The following is a 20,090-nucleotide window of genomic DNA, read 5'->3' as shown; positions in this document are numbered from 1 at the left end:
TTTGAAATTTTTGGGGGGGCCGCAAATAAGAAAAGGTTGAAAAGCACTGCCCTAAAGGATGGACTCAAGGCCTGGGTTTTCAGTGCACTCAAGAGCAGTAATTAGGGCTTCCCCTGGGATATCCTGGCTGCCTCATTTCCAGGGTTGAGGTACAGGGAACCCGAATTGATACTGCCAGCATATCAGATACCATCCCAGCAAGGTCAATGCAGGAATGAATCCACAGTCACAGTCCCTTTGACTCTGGTACTTGCTGTTCCCCTTGGGTCCAGGTCTGATGACCCCAGAGTCAATCGGGTGTTTATTCCCCAGCTTTCAGGAACAGGAAGGTCCAGGAAAGCGATAGGCTTGGAGAAGATGGGCTTGGAGAGGATGGAGTCAATGCACCCAGCTGGCAATTTGTTCCTATGTTAGTCATCCTCATGCACCTGGCATTGCTCTTCTGGGGATGGTGCCTGGAGCTTGAAAAAGGCAGATGAAAATCTCATAGTTTAAAAAAAATCAATGACACCTGCTTCTTGAGTGACCAGGCCATGAGGAATAACCTGGCCATATGAGGCAGAGGTTTGCAAGATTAACTTCTCCCCACTCTTGCTCCCTCGATGCTCCTCTCAGAAGTAAGACTGCACACCAAAGACTCAGGGATGAGCCCACAAAGACTCAGACATTGCAACCCGTCCCATGGAGGCCCTCAGGCCAAGATGGTCACAGAGGCCTCTCCTACACAGCAGGCAGTGATCATCAGGGGGGGTCCAGGGAGCCAACAGGCAATGCTGAGGGAGAAGGATGGGATTTCATTCCAGCTCCACACAAGTATCTGAGCACTGCTTTTTTGCTTGGGACTTGCAGCTCTGAGCCTTCTCCAGGAGTTAGACCACAAAGGCACATTTCCTACAAGAAGTCCAAGGGGTTTGGGTGCTCTCTGGAGTAGGCATCTGGAGTGAAGCTGTTCCCATCACCAGGTCATAGGCACACTCTCTCTCTCTTGCCCAATCAAGATGTCATTACGTACACTGTGATTTCATCATGTGCACCATGCAGAATCACTTTGAAACAGGAGAGGCTGATGATGAACTTCCCCCCTAGAAAAGTGGCCAGCTGTGGGGTTGAGTATGTCTTCTAGGACCCCTGCTCCAACTCCTGTGGCAAAGTGTGGATTCAGCAGCAGATCTCCCACGCACAAGGAGTGCCCCAAAGCCTCAGGGTAAGTGGGTTGAACAAGGCATCTTTGGTCTTTAGTTCTCTTTTGGGAGAGCCTGGTGTGCTCCAAAGTGCACCAACAGAGTGGGCCTAACAGGGGCACGCCGGTTGTGAAAATCTCACCTGGGCTGAGAGATGAGCATAGGGCTCTGGACTGCTTGGCAGTGACAGGACTTAGCTCTGTGCCTGCCCCCAGCAGAAATGTAAGTGCACACAGCGCAGACACCAGCTGAGCATCTCAGTGGCACCTACCCCGGCAGACAACACCTAGGCATCTTTGGGGGCACTGCCCTCCACATCTGATCCTGCACCCCAGCAGTCCCTGGGACCTCCACAACTGACTTCAAAGGGTACAGGATCAAGCAACAGAGACTCACCTACCTTCAAGAGGGCTGATAAGAAGAGAAAACTAAAAAAATCCTCTGTTTGGGGGAAAAAAAAAGTGGAGGGGGTGTTAACGTTTGGGGGGGAGGGGGTTCATCATGTTCAACTTCAAATGAGGTTATTTTAAAATGTTTAAGTACATCCAAACTGAATGTCAGATTAAGGCCTACATATAATTCCCTAAAACATTTAACTTAAAAGTAGAAAAACTGATTTGAGCTTCTCTCAAAATCTCGGAGTTATGGGGCTGCAGGGTTTTCTATATAAAAAAACAATTATCCAAAGGATTTTTTTTTTTTTTTGGTGAGTTGGTTGGTTTGGGGGTTTGTTTTTTTGGTTGGTTTAGTTTGGATTTTTCTTTATTGCCAGATTTTATTGATTGGGATACATGCATAGTGGGCAAAACAGCTAAATTTACAGGCAAGCTTTATAAAGGTGGTACAGCAGATTGCATACTGGAGCAAGGGCTTGATCCTGGTAAAGACCCAGGCATGGCACTACAGGGGACTGGAAAACTCATGCCAGGTCAAGGGCCCCAGCCACTGATTGACTTCCTACCATCATCGTGCAGCTTCTTGACATAGATCAGGACCTGAAAGTTAATTATCTTGTAGGCAAACAACACACTATTTGCCATCATGCCCTAACACACCAACAATGTCCAATTAATTTGAATCTGAAAGCATGAAGTGAACCCTCCCAGGTTGCAGAAAAGGTGCACCAAGCGTGGGAGAAAGGCTGTATTTAAGTGATAACCATTAAAGCCTGCAGGCTGACATCAGATCATGAGAACACCCTTTCTTTTTTCTTTTTTCTTTTTTTTAAAAAAATAACCCCAGTACAAAATTAAATATTTTCAAACCAATCTTTCCATTTTAAATACAGCTGTTGAAACCATCCATTTCAAAACTGCCTTGACTTCAAATCAGTCTGTCCTACATCTTCATTCTAGGAGCCAGATACTCTGCAGTCCCATTTAAACACATGCTTAAAATCAAGATAGCAAGAGGCAAGGGCTTTGACCACTCACCCACTCATTAGTTCACATCATAAGCAAGGGCTATGTGGGCATCTGATTCTTGCTATGGAAAAGTTTCTTATCGTTGCAAGCCATATGCATGCTTAATCTTTATATAGTACAATACATGTGGGTGTAGTGATGAAAAAACGGCAACCATTTCTGCAGTGGCTAACCCGACTACATTACGTTTCAGCAACCCAAGAAACTGCAGCTCATTTCATGAAACATATTGCTCCAGGAGAGCTGGGCCAAATCTGAAGACAAAAAAAAAAACCCACAAAAAACATAATGAAAACAAATCCCCAAAAAGATCCAATTATCCAAAGGGATTTTTTTTTTTGGTGGGTTGGTTGGTTTGGGGATTTGTTTGGTTGGTTGCTTTTGTTTGGCTTTTTCTTTATTGCCAGATTTGATTGATTGAGCTACATCCATAGTGGGCTTTTTTTTCCCAAAAACCTCAAGGGAATTTTGTTTTCATGGGATTTTTTTTCAAAAAAAACAAAATACTTATTTTAAGGGAAACACCCGTTCCCTTTTCATGAGTTGCCAATTAAAAACGAGAACAACAGAATTTTTTTTGAATGATGAAAAATGTAATAAAAAGGGGAAATAAAATTGTTAAAAAGCAGCCCATTTGGAAAGCTGACAATGGAAGCAATATAATTATGGACAAATATTTTTTAATGGGATTTCAAGTTGTTCTGTTTCCCTGCCTATGAAATTCAGGTTCATGTTGTCAAGGAGGGGAAAAAAAAAACACCAAGCACCTTGTCATTCTTCAAAGAAGAGGGAAATCCCTGAGCACTCAGACTTATGCAGTGATTTTCATTAGTCCCAAACTTCCCCAGCTTTGGAGCATCTGACAAGGAAAGCCCTTTTGACATCCATGTGCCTCTTCCATCTCCAACTACTGTAACTACTGAAATAGCTAAGGGAACAGTGGATTTGTGTGGGTTCAGCTCACCACACCTATAGCCAAAGAAATTGCTAGCTGGAGCCCAACTAAAAAGGAAATATTTAGGAGAAATGAAGAAAATAATTCAACTCGCCTTGAAATGAAACATTCTGCTCCATTTTGAAGTATTTAACCCCATTTTTCCATTTATTTTTAATTGATCCCAAGGAGCATTGCAAATGCTACAGTATTGGTGAACTGCTTTCAACAGTTTTGAAGCCATTTCTTTGGATGACTCTAAAGACTATTTGCCAAACATAACCTAAATGCATTAGCAATTTTGTTAAAATGAAGTTTTAAACATGTTCTAAACTTATTGTTTGCTAGGCGGATGGAGTGGGGAGAGTCACCAAGAGTTGGCCTGTAGGAGCCAGAATCTATTCCACCTATTATGAACACAAGTGGATTTAGGCACCCAAGCATTTCTATTCCTTTCTGCTCATTTCCCTGAAAAAATGGTATGCAGAAGGTGGGTGGGTCCTCCTCCTCTCTGCTGGGTTTTTTTTTATGACTCAATGTTAAGGATAATATGATGGCATATTACAAAAGTAGACCTATTAATGGATTGTCAGCACGTGAATGGGATGCATTAGATCACACTTGGGTACTTAAGTCCACTTAGAGGAGCAATAGGTAGAATAAAATCTATCCCTAGATGTCTAATTGCTTTTAGAACCACCAAACTGTGCTCACAGGTCAACCTGACCACTCACCCCCGCCATGGAAAGTTCATTAAAGGCACCAGAAAAGCAGGTATGAAGATTGAGCAGCAGAGATGGACTAATCTTTACTCAGAAAGTCTGGTCAGGATACTAACCCAGCTCTTGAGACCTGGGCTAATAATTGTATTATTATTTTGAGAGGATACAAACAGAGGGGGTGGGTGTGCTCCTGCTTGGTCAGTGCAAACCAACGCATACCAATGAACATGGGGGAATCAGAACCTAGGAACTATCTGTAGAAAACTAAGAAAGAGTGAGTTGAATGAACAAACAGAGCAGAAGAGTACCTGATACCTGAGCACAACTGAGCTCTTGTCAGGGCTTTGTGACTCAAAAGAGCATAGCCCTCTCCCACCACCCTAGCCATGTGCTGCCACTGCATCCCTTTTGCCATCCTTTGCCTCTAACAGCTATTTTCCTTGAAAGCACAACTGGGGCATAGCTGTGGGGCCAGAGGGAGAAGAAACAGTGGCTGGTGGTCCATGGCAGGACAGGGGAGGAGCAGGGGTATCAGAATATAGGGGTGAATAGTGGATTCCTGAGGTGGGAGCAGCATGACATATAACTATCACTGTAGTAGAGCAGCCAATGCAAGAATTTATTTTTTACTGATAATCTGCAAACTTTTTACTGATGACCAAACTGTTCCCCCAAAGACTCCACTATGGTTGGTGTTAATCCCCTAAATTTAAACCTGACCCTTATTACTGCTTCCAAGAGCCTGGCAGAAGGGTTACATTTATGTTATTGTAAAACATGTCTGTATAAATGTTCGTCCATCAATAAAAAGTTTGCAGATTTTCAGTAACAAGAACATTTTTCTTAGATTGGCAACCATGAACGCATGGGCCATCTCTGCACCAGAATCATGTGGGCTGAATTTAGTCACACTGAGGAGGGAAGAGGAAGAGAAGTGTGCCAAGAAGCAGCAAGTGTTAGATATTATTTCCCATTACTTCCCTGCTGATCTGCGTGAAACAAAGAGACCAAGAGTATCACTATATTCAGCTCTGGCACAGCAACACTAGACTGACCAAAGGTGCATTTCCTTGTATCTGGCTATATGCAAGTTATATTAGAGGTTAAACCCTGCAACTTTCAAATGAACAAGAGCTTTCCCATAGACTTGAAGAGGAAAAGAAATCAAGCAAACAAGAAGGCAGCATAATATGGTATAAGCCATTACAGGAGGAAAAAATAAGACCAACAATAACGAAACTCAGAGAAATAGGAATACAAATGATGAAAAATAATTTGAAAATAATTCCTAAAGTGTTTCCACTTTCTTTCATTTGATGTCTCAAAACTGATCTCATTAACTGCAAACGTTTGTGTATTGAAACCTTTATAGATACGTTTCATTTAGAAAAACACAGCTTTAAATAAATAAAGAGCTCATAAATCAGAGCTTTCATTCAACACAGTCAGTTTTGGTTATATATTTCATTTCCCCTTAAAGGTAATTTTCCAGTTTCGGGGGAGAGGGGAGGAATAAAGAGGTTTTTTTTCATACAAACACCACCAACCCACTCCATACAAGAGGCTTTCACTATGTCTTGTAATCCAGTGTTTCAGCATCATCATGACGTCTGCAAGAAAAACTTCAGGGAACACCCAAGCATTTAGCATCATCACTTTTTATCATACTGAATTACTCCCGGCAATGATGACTTAGTTTGGAAGGGAATGTGCCACTAACCTAATAAATTCCAATCTCAGTATACATATCTTTATTAGTCCACTTCCTCCATTCGAAATGCAAATCTGAAAAGGTTTTCTGTTCGTAAGTAAGGTTCCGATTACACTTTCCAACCATTCCACATTTCAAAGGACGTCACTCCTTTTCAGTCACAAAGTTGCTTGCCCATTTTCCACTTGAACTGAGTGCCCTCTTGCTGTTACTGTTGAAAGTTATGCGTGCATTGCATGCAGAACCACTGTGCTGAGGTTAGTGATTTATACCAAAGGGCAGAATCCCACAGTGCATGAAAAGATAAGATACCTGTTTTTGATAAGATACCGCATCCCATATTTGTAAATATGGGATGCGGTATGGGTCACAGCCCCTTTTACTTCAGAGGTTCTGAATGGATGAAAGAGCTCTAGTTCCTTTATGGAGGACTAGATCTCAAGAGATCTCTTCTTCTGACTTGCACTTCTCTCTACATCCCCTTGGGGAACAGAAAGCAAGAAATTATGTACAGCGATTCCCAACTGATGCCTCTTTAAAAATGCAGTCCCCCACAGTCCAATAGGAGTGTGGTCAGAGGGGAAAGCAACAAGAGTGATATCAAAGTGGGGGTCTACTATAGACCACCAGACCAGGAAGAAGTGGTGGATGCGGCTCTGTTCAAACAGCTAGTGGAAGTTTCCAAATCACATGCCCTGGTTCCCATGGGGGACTTCCATTACCCTGACATTTGCTGTAAGGGCAATACAGCAGTGCACAGGTGATCCAGAAAGTTTTTGGAGAGTTTTGGGGACAACTTGCTGGTGCAAGTGTTGGAGATATCAATGTGGGGTCCTGTTCTTCTTGACCTGCTGCTCACAAAGAGGGAAGGATTGGAGGGGGATGTAGTAGTAGATGGCAAGTTGGGCAGCAGTGACCACAAGATGATTGAGTTGAGGATACTGAGAAAAGGAAGGATGGAGAGCAGCAGACCAAGGACCCTGGACTACAGAAAAGCAGACTTTGACTCGCTCAAATAACTCATGGGCAGGATCCCCTGAGGAGCCAGTCTGAGGGGGAGAGGAGTCGAGGAGAGCTGGCTGTCCATTAAAGAAGCCTGACTGAGAGTGCAGGAACAAACCATCCCGATGTGCAGGAAGACTAGCAGGTATGGCAGAAGACCAGCTTGGCTTAGCAAGGAACTCTTAAGTAAGCTAAATCACAAAAAGGAAATGTATAAGAAGTAGAAAATTGGACAAATAACTAAGGAAGAAGATACAAGCATTGCTCAGGCATGCAGGGGTGAAGTCAGGAAGGACAAAGTGCAATTAGAGTTGCAGCGAGCAAGGGATGTGAAGGGTAACAAGAAGGGTACAAGTATGTTAGCAACAAGAGAAGGATCAGGGAAAGTGTGGGTTCCTTACTGAATGTGGGAGGCAACGTTGTGGCAGAGGATATAGAAAAGTCTAGGGGGCGGGGGGCTGACTACATGAAGGGCAGCCCAAGATGGCTGCCTCCCCATCCCTCACCACTGACTGGCTGACAGAGTTGCCTGTCATGTAGCCCCACCCCTCAACCAATCAGTGACAAGGGGCACAGCCACTAGTCAGAGGCATGGGGGACCTCCACTGTGATGAGGCCATAAATACTGTGGCCAGCCCCACGATCTCCCTGCGAAATCAGCTGCCCACCTCCTCAAGTTAGGCTTACCCCTACTAATAGGCATTGCAGAGGCAAATCTTGCACCCTATGCCAACATAGTAGCTCCTTTGGGATTAATCACAAGTTGCCGAACACAGGAGCACAGGGAGGCTTAAGGAATATGCTAACATGCACACACACAGCTTAGTCTTTGCACAGCTTGTATCTGCACAGACTGCAACTGGAGTTTTTCATACATTATATTTATTTTTAAGGACAATTTTGATCAGTGCAAATAGGAAACAACCTCTATTACAGCTGGGCTGCTATTCTGTCCTGCCCACCAATAGGCCCACCACTGCAGGGGAGCCAGCATGGAGAGGCAAGTACTCCGCATCAGGAAGAATGCCAACACTTCTTATTTCCCTCATGCTGCCAAAGGGAAGCCAAGACCAACCAGAGACACATTTTCGTCCCTGGTCTGCTCTGAGAGCAGGGCTGTCTCTTAGCCAGAATGGGAAAAATCAATCTACCTCTTTACAAATGAGAAGCATTTACAAGACGAGCAGTATGACAAAGGGCATGCTCATCCATGGAACAATCACATTAGCCGCAATCAGAGGCTATCTGATACATCAGCAGAGCTGGTTGTATCTGCTACAAACAAGTTATCTGATGAACACAGCTCCATTTTCTACATGCAAATGGTTTGCATCGCTATTCAAAACTATCCTCCAAATAGCTTGGCAAAACAACAGCCAGCAAAAGGGCTGTCCACAATGTGGTCCAAGCAGCAGGCCGTTGTTTCTGGGTAGATGCCTGAATGTAAGCAATAAAAAGTCAAAGTGACAAAGAGTGAACTGCAAATTGCAAGTGTTCTTGTTCACACAGCAGTGGCCTCATTTCACATGCAAATAAAGAGTCAAAACAATCCCTATGAAATACCCTTGAAGCAGTTATGACTGGCCTTCTGGGTAAAAGTGTGTCCTGCCACTAAGAACTTCTCATAGAAAGTGTCTCTCGGGGTTTCCATACATTGTAAGCCCAGAAAGTATCATTGCAGCTATCTAATTGAACATCCTGAATAATGGAGTCAGAGAATGTCACCCAGTACATGCTACACAACATTGATATTGAACCGGGACTTTTTTTTTCCCTAGAAAGACTTCTGATGAGGTAGAAACCACCATGTCTCTCAGCCATCTCTTCTATGGATTAGCTACTCTCACTGGTCAGACTTTGCATCTCACGTATAGTCCAAGCAAAGCCTTTCACCATCACCGCAACATCAGAGAATCATAGAGAACCTGGGCTGGGAGGGACCTCCGGAAGTCATGTAGTCCAACTCCCCACCTAAGGCAGGATCAGCCCTATCCAAATCATCCTATAAAATCCATAATTTAAACTGTACATAAGACTGCCCTCAACCCTGACACAGCACAGACCTAACACTCTAACCGTGCCACAGGAAAACAGGGGGGACCACGGCAGCCAATGTCCTGCTTCTATAAAATGTTGTCAATGTATGTTCAAGAGTTCCCAGGTAGAGGGCCATGCCCCCTGCTACAGTGAAAGGCAAACCCCACCATAGTCCATGCCAATCTGATCATGGAGTAAAATTCCTTCCCAACCTCAAATATGGCGATGGGTCTGACCCTGAATGCAGAGGCAAGACCCTCTACACGGGAACCGTGGCTTTGGTCCCAGCAGGAGCATTGACACAGCCCAGTCAAAACCCCCAGCCTTGGATGCAGCCCGCACACAATGCCTGTGAGGGAGGCTTAAAAACACCGTGGCACACATGGCAGAAAGTGAAAGCAAGGGCAACCAGTAAAGCCCAGAAGCCTGGGAACTACCCACGATAAAACTTAGGCATCGCTACACCTAGATCATCCCTAACCAGTGGTTGTCCAACCTCCTCTTGAACACCTCCAGTGATAGAGAGTCCACAACTCCCCTAGGCATCTATTCCTGTTCTCACAGTGAAGAAGTGTTTTTTTGTGGATATCCAATCTAAACTTACTTCACTGCAACTTCAAGCCATTGGTTAGCATCCTCCTCTTTGCAGCAAAGGAGTCAAGATGCTTTCCTTCCTCTTTATGGCAGCCCATCAAGTATTTGAAGATGGCTATCATGTCCCCTTTTCTGTGCCTTTTCTGCAAGCTGAACATACCAAGTTACTTCAGCCCCTCCTCATATGACTTGCTTTCCAAGCCCTTTGTCATCTTTGTTGCCCACCTCTAGACCCTGTCTAACTTCTCCCACCTCCTTTTTGAAACGCGGAGCCCAGAACTGCACACAGTGCTCCGGATGAAGCCTAACCAGTGCCAAGTAAAAAGGTATTATCACCTCCCATATCTTGCACCTAATGCTTCTACTGATGCAGCCAAAACTGCATTTCCCTTTATGTGGCTGCATCACATTACAAACTCATATTGAGTCTGTGATCTACCAAGACCCCCAAGTCCTTTTCCATAGTGCTGCCATATAGCCAGGTGTCCCCCACTTTATATTTGAATTTTTTTATTTCCTCATAAGGTATAGCACATTGCATTTGTCGGCATTACACTTCACGGCTATAACTATGATTTGGAATTGTATACTGCACCATTTCCTGGTCCAGTAATTGGACCTAGGACTCTGATAGCCCTCTGCCCCCAAAGAGATCTTATGGAGGCAGGCAGGGACACCTTGCCCATGCTGACTTGTCCATGAGATAAATTGTGAGTCTGTGAATTTGACAACACATTTGCCCTTCAAATTACTACAGATTCCCACATGCACAGAATCACAAATCACCCAACCAAATAATTGAAGGCCTACCTACTCGTATCTCTAGTAGCTCCCTGCCATAACTTCCACTACAGCTCTTCTGCTTCACCTAAGGATAAGCACCCAGCCCCATACCTCTATTCTCCCTTCTTGCTCTCATATCCTTGACCCTCACCAGGTCACAGCAACCCCCATCCCTCCAACCCATGAGATCTCAGCTGTCCATCTGCCCATCCCCTGTTTTCAGCAGGTTGGGCTCCTCCCTGATTTAGGGATGGCCTTTTAGGGGATCAAAGAGGTCTGAAAAGCCCACCCCAGCACAGGCTCTGCTCTCAGCACTGCCTTGTCTGTTCAAAGTAGGCTGAAAATCCCCGAGACACCAACACACAGCAATACCCATGTCCCCTTCCCTGTCCCCGCTCCAGAAGCCCCCTGTGCTTCTTGCAAGGGAGATGTTGTAGATCGGACATAGCTAGTTACATCTCCAACAAATGTAAGGTGCTATAGCTTATGCACATCACATCCTGTGGTACTTCACTGTTAAAAAGTCTTGCAGTCTCACCCTTCAAGAGCATTTAATTCACTGGTGGAGCTCATTGCCCCAAGATGTGGTGAAGGGTGACAGTTTTACCAACCTCAAAACAGGATTAGACAAATTCATGGAGGACAGGTCCATTGCTGGGTATTACACATGACCATTAGGGCTGACACTTGCTAGGCCTCTGAGTGCTGGAAGCTCTAGGGCACAGGGACAGGGAACAGATAAGTCAGGAGAGGCCCTACGTAAATACTTTTTCCCTTCACCATCCACTCTGTGCCACTGTAGGAATAGGAGACTGGGCTGGAAGGACCTGTGGGCTGACCCAGTACAGCAGCTCTTATAAAGGAATAATAGCAAAGGAGATGGCATTTAATGGGCAGGGTGTAGTCCAATGAACCCTGTCTGACAAAGGGAGAGGCGAAGGAACAGAGAAGAAGAGTAACCTGTCCATGCAGCAAGAGCTAACAACAGGTCCCCAGACCTCCTCATCCCTGTTCCAGTAAATGGCTCTTTCCCATGATGATGTTTGGCTGTGCTGTTAAAGGAGGCCAAGAGTCACAATGAACAGAATGGAAAAGCCCTCAAGGCATTGCCTACTTCATTTCCTTCCCCAGAAGAGCACCAACCCATACATATCACAGGAAACATTATGAAGAAGTGTGTTTTTAATTGGTGTCATGCTCACTTCTCCCCCTCTCCACCCCATAGCCTTCTCAGGCCACAAGCAATAGCTTGTCCAAGTGCCAGGGATGTAGTTCAAGTAGGGCAGCACGTTTCTGCCTCCCACCTACCCATGTTTCTGCAGCTTCCTTTCTGTGAGGTCAATAATGAGAACAGGAAGAGCGGTGATGTCATCATTCCACCATGCCCAGGGCCTAGCTTTGAGTCACATGACTGGGATATTTCTGTCAGCTAAATGGGACTGTGGTCAGAAATGTGTAGATTTGGGGAAAATGGGGAATTTCCTTCTTTGTTCTTAACCCTTTCCTGAACATAAGTAAAAAGGAATGGAAAAATGACCCTGCACAAGTCCTTAAACCTCTTTGCTCACAAAAATCACTTTGAGTCACACTTCTAACACCAACCTCTTGATATGCTCTCCGTGAACTATATCACACAAGATCTTACAAAATAAACTGGGGTCTCCATCTTTAAGACAAGCGCATGCTTAGGTATAATTTGGTTACAACAGATCCAACTGCTACGTAAGCAGCAACAATGAAAGCTCCATCATCAGTGCACTTTTCCTCTGGTCTGAAACAGCTCAAGAGCCTTTTCATGGTTATTGGCAGGTGTAGCACAGCAAGTAGAATTGAAGACACTGGCTTCAGGAGGAACGTATTTTAGTGGTACAACAGGGACAAAGGAAACCAAGGGTGAAGCCAGTCTTTTATATAAACACAAATCTTAAAGTATACACAAAGCAATCTCTGGTTGCTGACAGATGTGCAGCTCCTCAGACTAACTCATGGCACTCCACAGAAAGTGCCATGAGTTAGACCCACTCTCCCAACTGAACAGACAGTCTGTGCTGGATCAGAAAAGTGGGGGAATTGAGTTCCACTTTGGAGCTGATCCAGCTGGGGAGCTGCATGTTTGTAGCTTTTTTCCCTAGCCCCACTCCCACCCTCCCAGCTCCAGTGCTATTTGCATGATGGGATAAGGAGAGAAGGGAGGGAAGGGAGCTCAGGCTGGGGTATGCCCAGCCTGCACTGGAGGGAGGGCAGGTGGATTGGAGCTCCCTCCCCCACAGAAAGCCTTCATCTGAACCCTCATACAAAGCACTGCAGCTGTGCACTTCTGTCAGGGCACATCTGTAGAGCACTTTCAAGGAGCCGATCGCATGACAACTGTAACTTCTGCCTGTGCCCTCTGTGCATATTCAGTAAAGGTCTTCCTACAGCTCGTCTTGCCTGTTGCATTGCTTACTGAAACCAAAATAACGGGGTCTAAGGAGAATGACCTCCCAACCCATTAATCCAAAGCATGCATTACGCTCTCTGGACAAATATTGAGGACTTTTCTTTTTGTTCTTAACTTCTTTACACTTAGAGATTCAGATAAACAGCCAGCCACCTACTTTAACTTACACATCCTTGGAGTCACACCTAGAGAGAGCCAGGTGTTCCCAGACAGGATTGGATCGGTGTGGGGGGAGGAAAAGCAGTGGTGCAGTTGCACCCCCCCCCCACCCCTTTTATTTCTGCTTCACCCAAACTTTGAAATGAACTCTTGGGAAGGGCAGCTACATTTCTATTCAGATGGTGCTTAGAGAGTCAGCTGACTTCATAACTCCTTGTCATCTCCCCAGTTCTGTTAAGCTCTCTCCACTCCAATGGTATTAATGACTTTTTTCATTAAAAAGGATGTTCCTCTATTTAAACTATTCTTTCTTCTTCAATTTCACTGTCCGTTAGCCATTCTTAGTAATAGCTCTCTTCTATTTCATAGTTCTGCAGACTGTTTTTAGCTCTAGCTAAAAACCTTAACTTAGGTGTGGTAAGATTAACTCAGCTATAGACATGATTCACAATCAAGTATTGGAGGCACTGTCAAGGCCATCACAAAAGCTAGATTTTGTTTCATGGACCTGAATAAAAGGCATACATCTAACTGCAATGACTACAGGAACAACAACTTTTGACTATTTTTGCTTAGTATGTTCTGGTTTTTAAAGCTTTATGCATAATCTAGCAAATCTATACATTCCAATAGGTTTTTGATTTGATCTTAAACTGACCAGTATAGTGCTAGCCCCCTGGCATATTAATAAAGCATCTAGTTGTTCTTTAACTGAAGAAAATATATATGATGTTATATGCAATGCTGTCCCACACCATCTGCACCCCTAAATCCACCCATATTCCTAAATATCAATGGGACCGTGTCCGTTTATACAAGCTGATGGTCTGGGATAGATCTGGTAGGGTTTGAAGGGGACTCATGTTGTAGGGTCCTAAATAGGAAGAGCCCTTAAGAGGTCATCTAGTCCAACCTTCTGTTCAAGGCAGAATTGTCCTCATCTAACCCATCCTGTATGTCTAACAAAACTTGTTTCTGCAACAGTTCTCAGTTGTTTCACCCTTGCACATGACAGAAAGTTCAGATGCTTACTGCTCTACCAAGCGGTACGAGAACCCAAATCCCTATTTCCAGATCAGGATAAAAGGTCTTGAGTTGAGCAGCTGGTCATCATAGCAGAAGGTGAGACAACTATAGAGCAGTAACGGGGAGGCAAGTTAGCAAAAGATTTGCTCTGGCACAGGATAACTACTAAAGAACTGCTTCACAAGAAGGGAAGGTCTATTCATGGGATGCCCTCCTTTCTGTCTAGCCTGGGTCAGTATAGGACTAGAGAAAGTCCTCTCTGGCATCAAAGAATAAGCCTAAATTAAACCCATTCCTGGGCAAGGAGCCAGAACAATGGTTGTGTATTCCTCAGGATCTTCAGCTTGTCTTTCAACAGTCCAGGGGAGTACAGCACTGCTGTTGATCCTCTTTTATGGAGAAAAAAAAAAAAAGGGTCCTGTCCATCCATGCCCAAGCTCATAGGGGAAGTTCACAGAAGAGGGCAATCTTGGTTTTAGGTCTTTATAAGTTCCAGGTGATTGCCTATTCATTGGTTCATCCTTGCTTTCCACTTCAGTTCCTAAAATCCTGGACTAAGTCCTGGCCAGATCCTGATTTATACCAAGTCCTTGGTGCCCCAGTCAGGCAGGACAGAGGGGCCTTAGTGGAGGTGGCTCTGAACACCATGGATGTACAGCTCTTAAGCCAGACCTCTACAAAGGGATGAATTTCACCCACTGTGAGCCATTAGCAGTCCAGGGACCAATCTGGAAGGATTTCAGTCATGTAGCATCATTCCTGTCCTTTCTGGCACGTGTTCTCTTTCATGTACCACATAGGACACCATATAAAATGTGTGTCTCCACAAAGGAAGAAAGAGGGCCTGATTTACTGTTATATTACTGCCCTTTTAGATCAGGGGAGCTTTACTGAAAACAGTAATGTTACAGCAACATAAACCAAAATAAAAGTAGAGCAAGGGATTCCCGTATTTGGATTTCAGGACACATAAATACGATTTTTTTTCAGTAAACCCCTGAAAGACTTGATTGTAGTTGTATCCTATTCCAACATCCTTCCTTAGCATGCAAACAACAGACCTGTTTCCTCCATTAACTTCAATGCAGCTACTTCTTATTTACAGCAGAGGATGAATAGGCCATTATACTTAGAGATGAAAAGAGACAGCTTTTATTTTGCAGCTTGTTGCTTTTCTGGTGAAGCGGAGCATGCCGTGTCTCAACCGAAGTCAAGCAGGGGGGAAGCTAGGCTGGCATTCATTGAAAGTCAGGTCATTGTACATAAGTTTTGGTCATTATAAAAAGCTATGGGGGAAAAAAAGAGAGAGGAAGTTGCAGTAGCTAAGAGAGTAGGACTAGTTCCAGTCCTGGGTTTAATACCCCAGTTTGCCACCAGTGCAGTCCGTGATCTTGGGCACGTCCACCTGCGTGTGCCTTGGTCTCTCATATGTACAACAGGAATAAATAGCATTTCCCTATCTCTGAACGACGTCATGAAGATAAAACATGCTAAAGATCGAGGCGCTCAGATATTGAGGTGATAAGACAGAAGGCATAGAGTTTCGAATTGAGTCAAAAGTGGCATGAAACAAGCATTGGAGCATCAGGAAATAAAGCAAAACACTTGTAACTGAGATCTTTATGGGTTTCATTATAAACCAGTTTATAAATAGAAGGAAATACTTTTTTTTTTTTTTTTCACAAAGAACATAAGCCGAGGGTGTTATGGGATGACACTGAGGCCAGGGGCTTAGCAAGAGAGAGCGACTAGACATCAGCATCCATCCTATCGGCATGGATAGGAGGAATGTTCAGCCAGAAACACGAATGCTAACATTAATTTAGAAAGGGATATCCAGATTCGTGCATCAGGGTATACGTCTGTACCTCTGCAGGGTTCAGATGAACCCTAGATTATTCCTCATCCATCAATAACAGGATTTCTCACACCTTTCTCTGCAGCATCCTGCCAAGATAATAAATGGGAAGGACCATACTTCTCTGATAAAATTCTTCCCCCTACCCATAAACCCCATATGCCTGCAACAGGGGTTACATCTTTCTCTTGGATCTTTCACCCACATCAGATCTCAGTCTTGCCAGGTGTTTTTTTGCATAAGCATCTCCATGGGACAGCTTTCCTTGTCCCTCGGCGCTACCAACTTGTCGGGTCAAATCTCAGTTATGGCCACGTTCTTTTCTTCTGACCTCGGTAAATGTATTCTTCCTCTGCTCACAGCCATCCACAATGTTATCATAGGATTATAGGAACTAGGGCCAGAAGGGACCTCACAAGGTCATCTAGTCCAGCCCCTAAAAATCATTCTCCTAGCCTGTCGCCAACAGTGGCGGCCCTTGCTTTGAATGTCTCCACTGTCTTCCCCTTCTCCATCACATCAAACATAAGCCACTTCTCTTCATTTGTAAAGTCTTCGATGGCCTGCTTCCAACCGACCACCTAACTCTCATTCTCTACCAAGGGGTCAGCTCCTCTTTCTGATCAGCCTCTGATGTCAGGGATCAGCTTCCATTGCCTACTAGCAAATATTCAGACAAACTTTTTCATGCTCTCTTTTTGATGCCCATTGCTGTACAAAGTTGCCTGAGCGTCCCCTTCAAAATTCATCCTAAAGGACTCGCTGATCCTGTGATGCCAGCTAAACACGTGTGCCCGTGATCGCCAGTGTACTGGGGTCACTGCTTAACATGCCAACTTTTGCTCCGGCATGCATAGGTCTGAAGCTCTCTGCTGCCTTTTAATAGTTCAATTGTCAGTTGGATTGTCAGCTCCTTTTTAGTTCGATTGTCAGCTCGTTGGGGGCTGTTTGTTCATTAACATGTACAGTGGGACGCTGGTCCTCATTGGCACGAGTGACAATGGCAGCAGTGGTGGTGAAGAATCACAGGGCAGGTGAGAAGAGCAACTTCCCTACTGCTCTTCTTCCTATGCAAGCACCTTGGAAATGGGTCAGCCTGAGATAAGTAGGGGAGAGAAGGGTATAGCTTACTTTCCCCCTCCCCTCAACACTCACCCCCAAGACAAAGAGAAAACCAGACTTTCTGAATCACAATCCTTTTTTTGCTGTGCTCCTAAGTCAATGTACAATGTCCCGACTACAAGGGGGAGGTTGCAAGGCATTAAGAAAATAAATCAAGCCTTTGTCAATTAACATAAATCAGACTAAAAAGAGACCTAAAACCAGCCCAAGTGTCTGGACAATCTCTAACACTTCCCCTACACTGTTTGGCAGAGTCAGATAACAAAGTGGGCGGTCAGTTTACTATTAGATATCAGTCATCCAGAAAATGTGTCAACCACCATGAGAAACCACAGGAGTGTGGTTACGTATCAGTAAGTTTAGCTCAACTTGAAAAATTCAGACATGCATTGGGAAACAAGAAAAAAGGGACACAGCAGGGGGATTTGTGTGAGGTGCATCACATCCTCAAACGTCATCCTCTCACAGAGAACCTTGAAAGGGAAGGAGCTTTATCTCTTTATGTGATTGAAGCAGTGGTCAGGCCATGAGCCTAATACTTGTAAGACTTGGGTTCAAGTTCTGATTCTACCACAGGATTTCCTTTGTGAACCTGGGCGAGTCACGTAGCACTCCAGTTCCCAACCTGTGAAATGGGGATATCGAAGCTTCTATTCCAGGCAACAGGTTACGAGAACAAGCTCGTTAAAAGAAAGAGAGCAGTATTCTGAGATGCTGTAGCAATGAAGGTTGCATGCCTATCTTCAGTAGAAAGCAGGGTAAATATGCACCTTTATAGACTAAATTAGGGGTGTGCATGTGTGTGTGTGTGCGTGTGTGTTCTATACACACACCTTATTTAGTTAGTCGATAAAGGTGCATATTTATCCTGCCTTCTACTGAATAATACTATATTTAATGAGAGAGAGAAAGAGAGAGAGAGAAGGCACGCACACACACATATGTACACCCACACGCACATGTGTGTACATACCCACACACATACACACATGTGTGTACATACACACACAATTATGAGCACAATGTTGTAACACATGTACACACACGTGTGATAGATATAGATATATCTCTATATATAGAGATATATCTATATATATATGACAATTGAACTGACAATTGAACTATTAAAAGGCAGCAGAGAGCTTCAGACCTATAGACCTGGTCTACAGATATATTTATATCAATAGCTATGTCTATATCTATATATATATATATATATCTACAACGCACATATATATATATATATATATATATATATATATATATATATGTATGTGTGTGTGTGTGTGTGTGTGTACACACACACATATATGTATATAAAACACACACATACACACAAACATATGATATAATATACATTAAAACGTGTTTAATGAGTATGTGTATATGCATACACACATGCATTCATAATCATACACACACTATTAATATTTAATATATAGAAAAGATTGTATTTGCGTGTGTGTAATATACACACAAGTATTATATTAATATATAGATTAATTGATATTAATAGATATTTTATTCTCTAAAATATATATTAATATATATAGATACAGATTACACACAAGCATTATAAGTGTGAGAGCACAGGCTTTTGTGAACCTCTCTCCATCTTCAGTAGAATCACAGAAAAGCTGGGTTGGAAGGGACTTCAGGAGGTCATTTAGTCCAACTTCTTGTTCAAGGCAAGCAGATCCCCATCTAAACCATCCCATACCCATCCTGGTGTAACCTGTTCCTAAAACACCACAAACAACCCTGTCACCCAACTACAAGGCACATAGCCCAAGGACACCCTCAGCTGCCTAGGTAAGGCAGGAGGGCGAGGGCATTGCCAGGGTCTCGTCACTGTGAGGTTGTTAAATACACTCAGATCCAAGGACATGGACCCCAGCCCTGTACTACTGAAGAAGGCAAAAACTCTCCCGGTCCCTATCAAATCTGACCACAAGGTATGAATTCCTGCCTGACCCCAAATGTAGCAGAGCAGCAAGAGCCTCTAACCAGGAATTGCTGGGTTTTCGTTCCAAAAGGAGTACTGACACACCCAAGCCAAAATCCCCAGCCTTGGCTACAGCCAACATCCAACACCCAATGCTTCTCAGGAAGGCAAGCCCCCTCCTCCCCCTGCCCCTGACTCTTGTAGCAACAAGAGGTGGAGGGATGAGAAATTCCTTCCCAGCCCCACGAAGCAACCCACAAAGCCCAGAAGCATGGGGAAAAAACCCAAACATCCCCACTCTGTTCTGCAATGTAGGGACAACACCGCCGGTCATACCCCCCTTCTGTCCTCCATAAACTTATCCTAGTCCTTTGACTCATGTTTTGTAACTAAGCAGTCTGTGGACCTCTGCTTTGTTCTCCTGTCCAACATCTACCCGCTCTCAGGGCAGGGGTCCTCTTGGTCTCCCCGTGACTCATGAGTGGGGGCACTTCTGAGCTTCCAACTATTCCCCTTCATAACACACTCCAGGCATAGCTACTCCTAGCTCAGCTCTGACCTATGCTTGTCCAACCTTTTCTTGAAGACTTCCAGTGATGGAGACTTCACAACTCTCCAAGGCAGCCTATTTCACTGCCTTACTCTTAGGACAATGAAGTTCTTCCTGAGACCAAAGTGAAACCAACTCTGCCGCAATTTCAAGCCATTGCTATGCATGCTTCTTTCTTCGGGGATGGAGAAAAGGTTTCATAGTTGGTAGAGTCGGAAGGGACCTGTTCTCCCTCTTTTTGGTGGCAGCCCTTCAGATATTTGAAGGTTGCGATGATGTTCCTTCTCAAACGTCCTGTTCTGCAACCTTTCCTCATATGCTTTGCCTTCCAAGCCCTTTATTAAGAGCCTTCTTAAGGATGCTCCTGTCCTCCAGTGCATTCATGGTCATTCCCAGTTTTGTATCATCTTCAAATTTGCTCAAAAGCTTTCTATTCCAGCATCCAAACCATTAACAAACATTGAACAGCATCGGGCCCAGGACCAATGCCTGTGGGACTCCACTTGAAACCTCCTGCCATTCCAATGTGGATCCATTTATAAATTAACCTTTGTTTGCAACTATTGAGGCAGTTGTCTATCCACCTTATAGTAGCTTTGCCT

This window comes from Alligator mississippiensis, chromosome 1 (genome assembly GCF_030867095.1).
Source record: "Alligator mississippiensis isolate rAllMis1 chromosome 1, rAllMis1, whole genome shotgun sequence".
Taxonomy (NCBI): domain Eukaryota; kingdom Metazoa; phylum Chordata; order Crocodylia; family Alligatoridae; genus Alligator; species Alligator mississippiensis.
Note: the sequence above shows the minus strand (reverse complement) of the source record.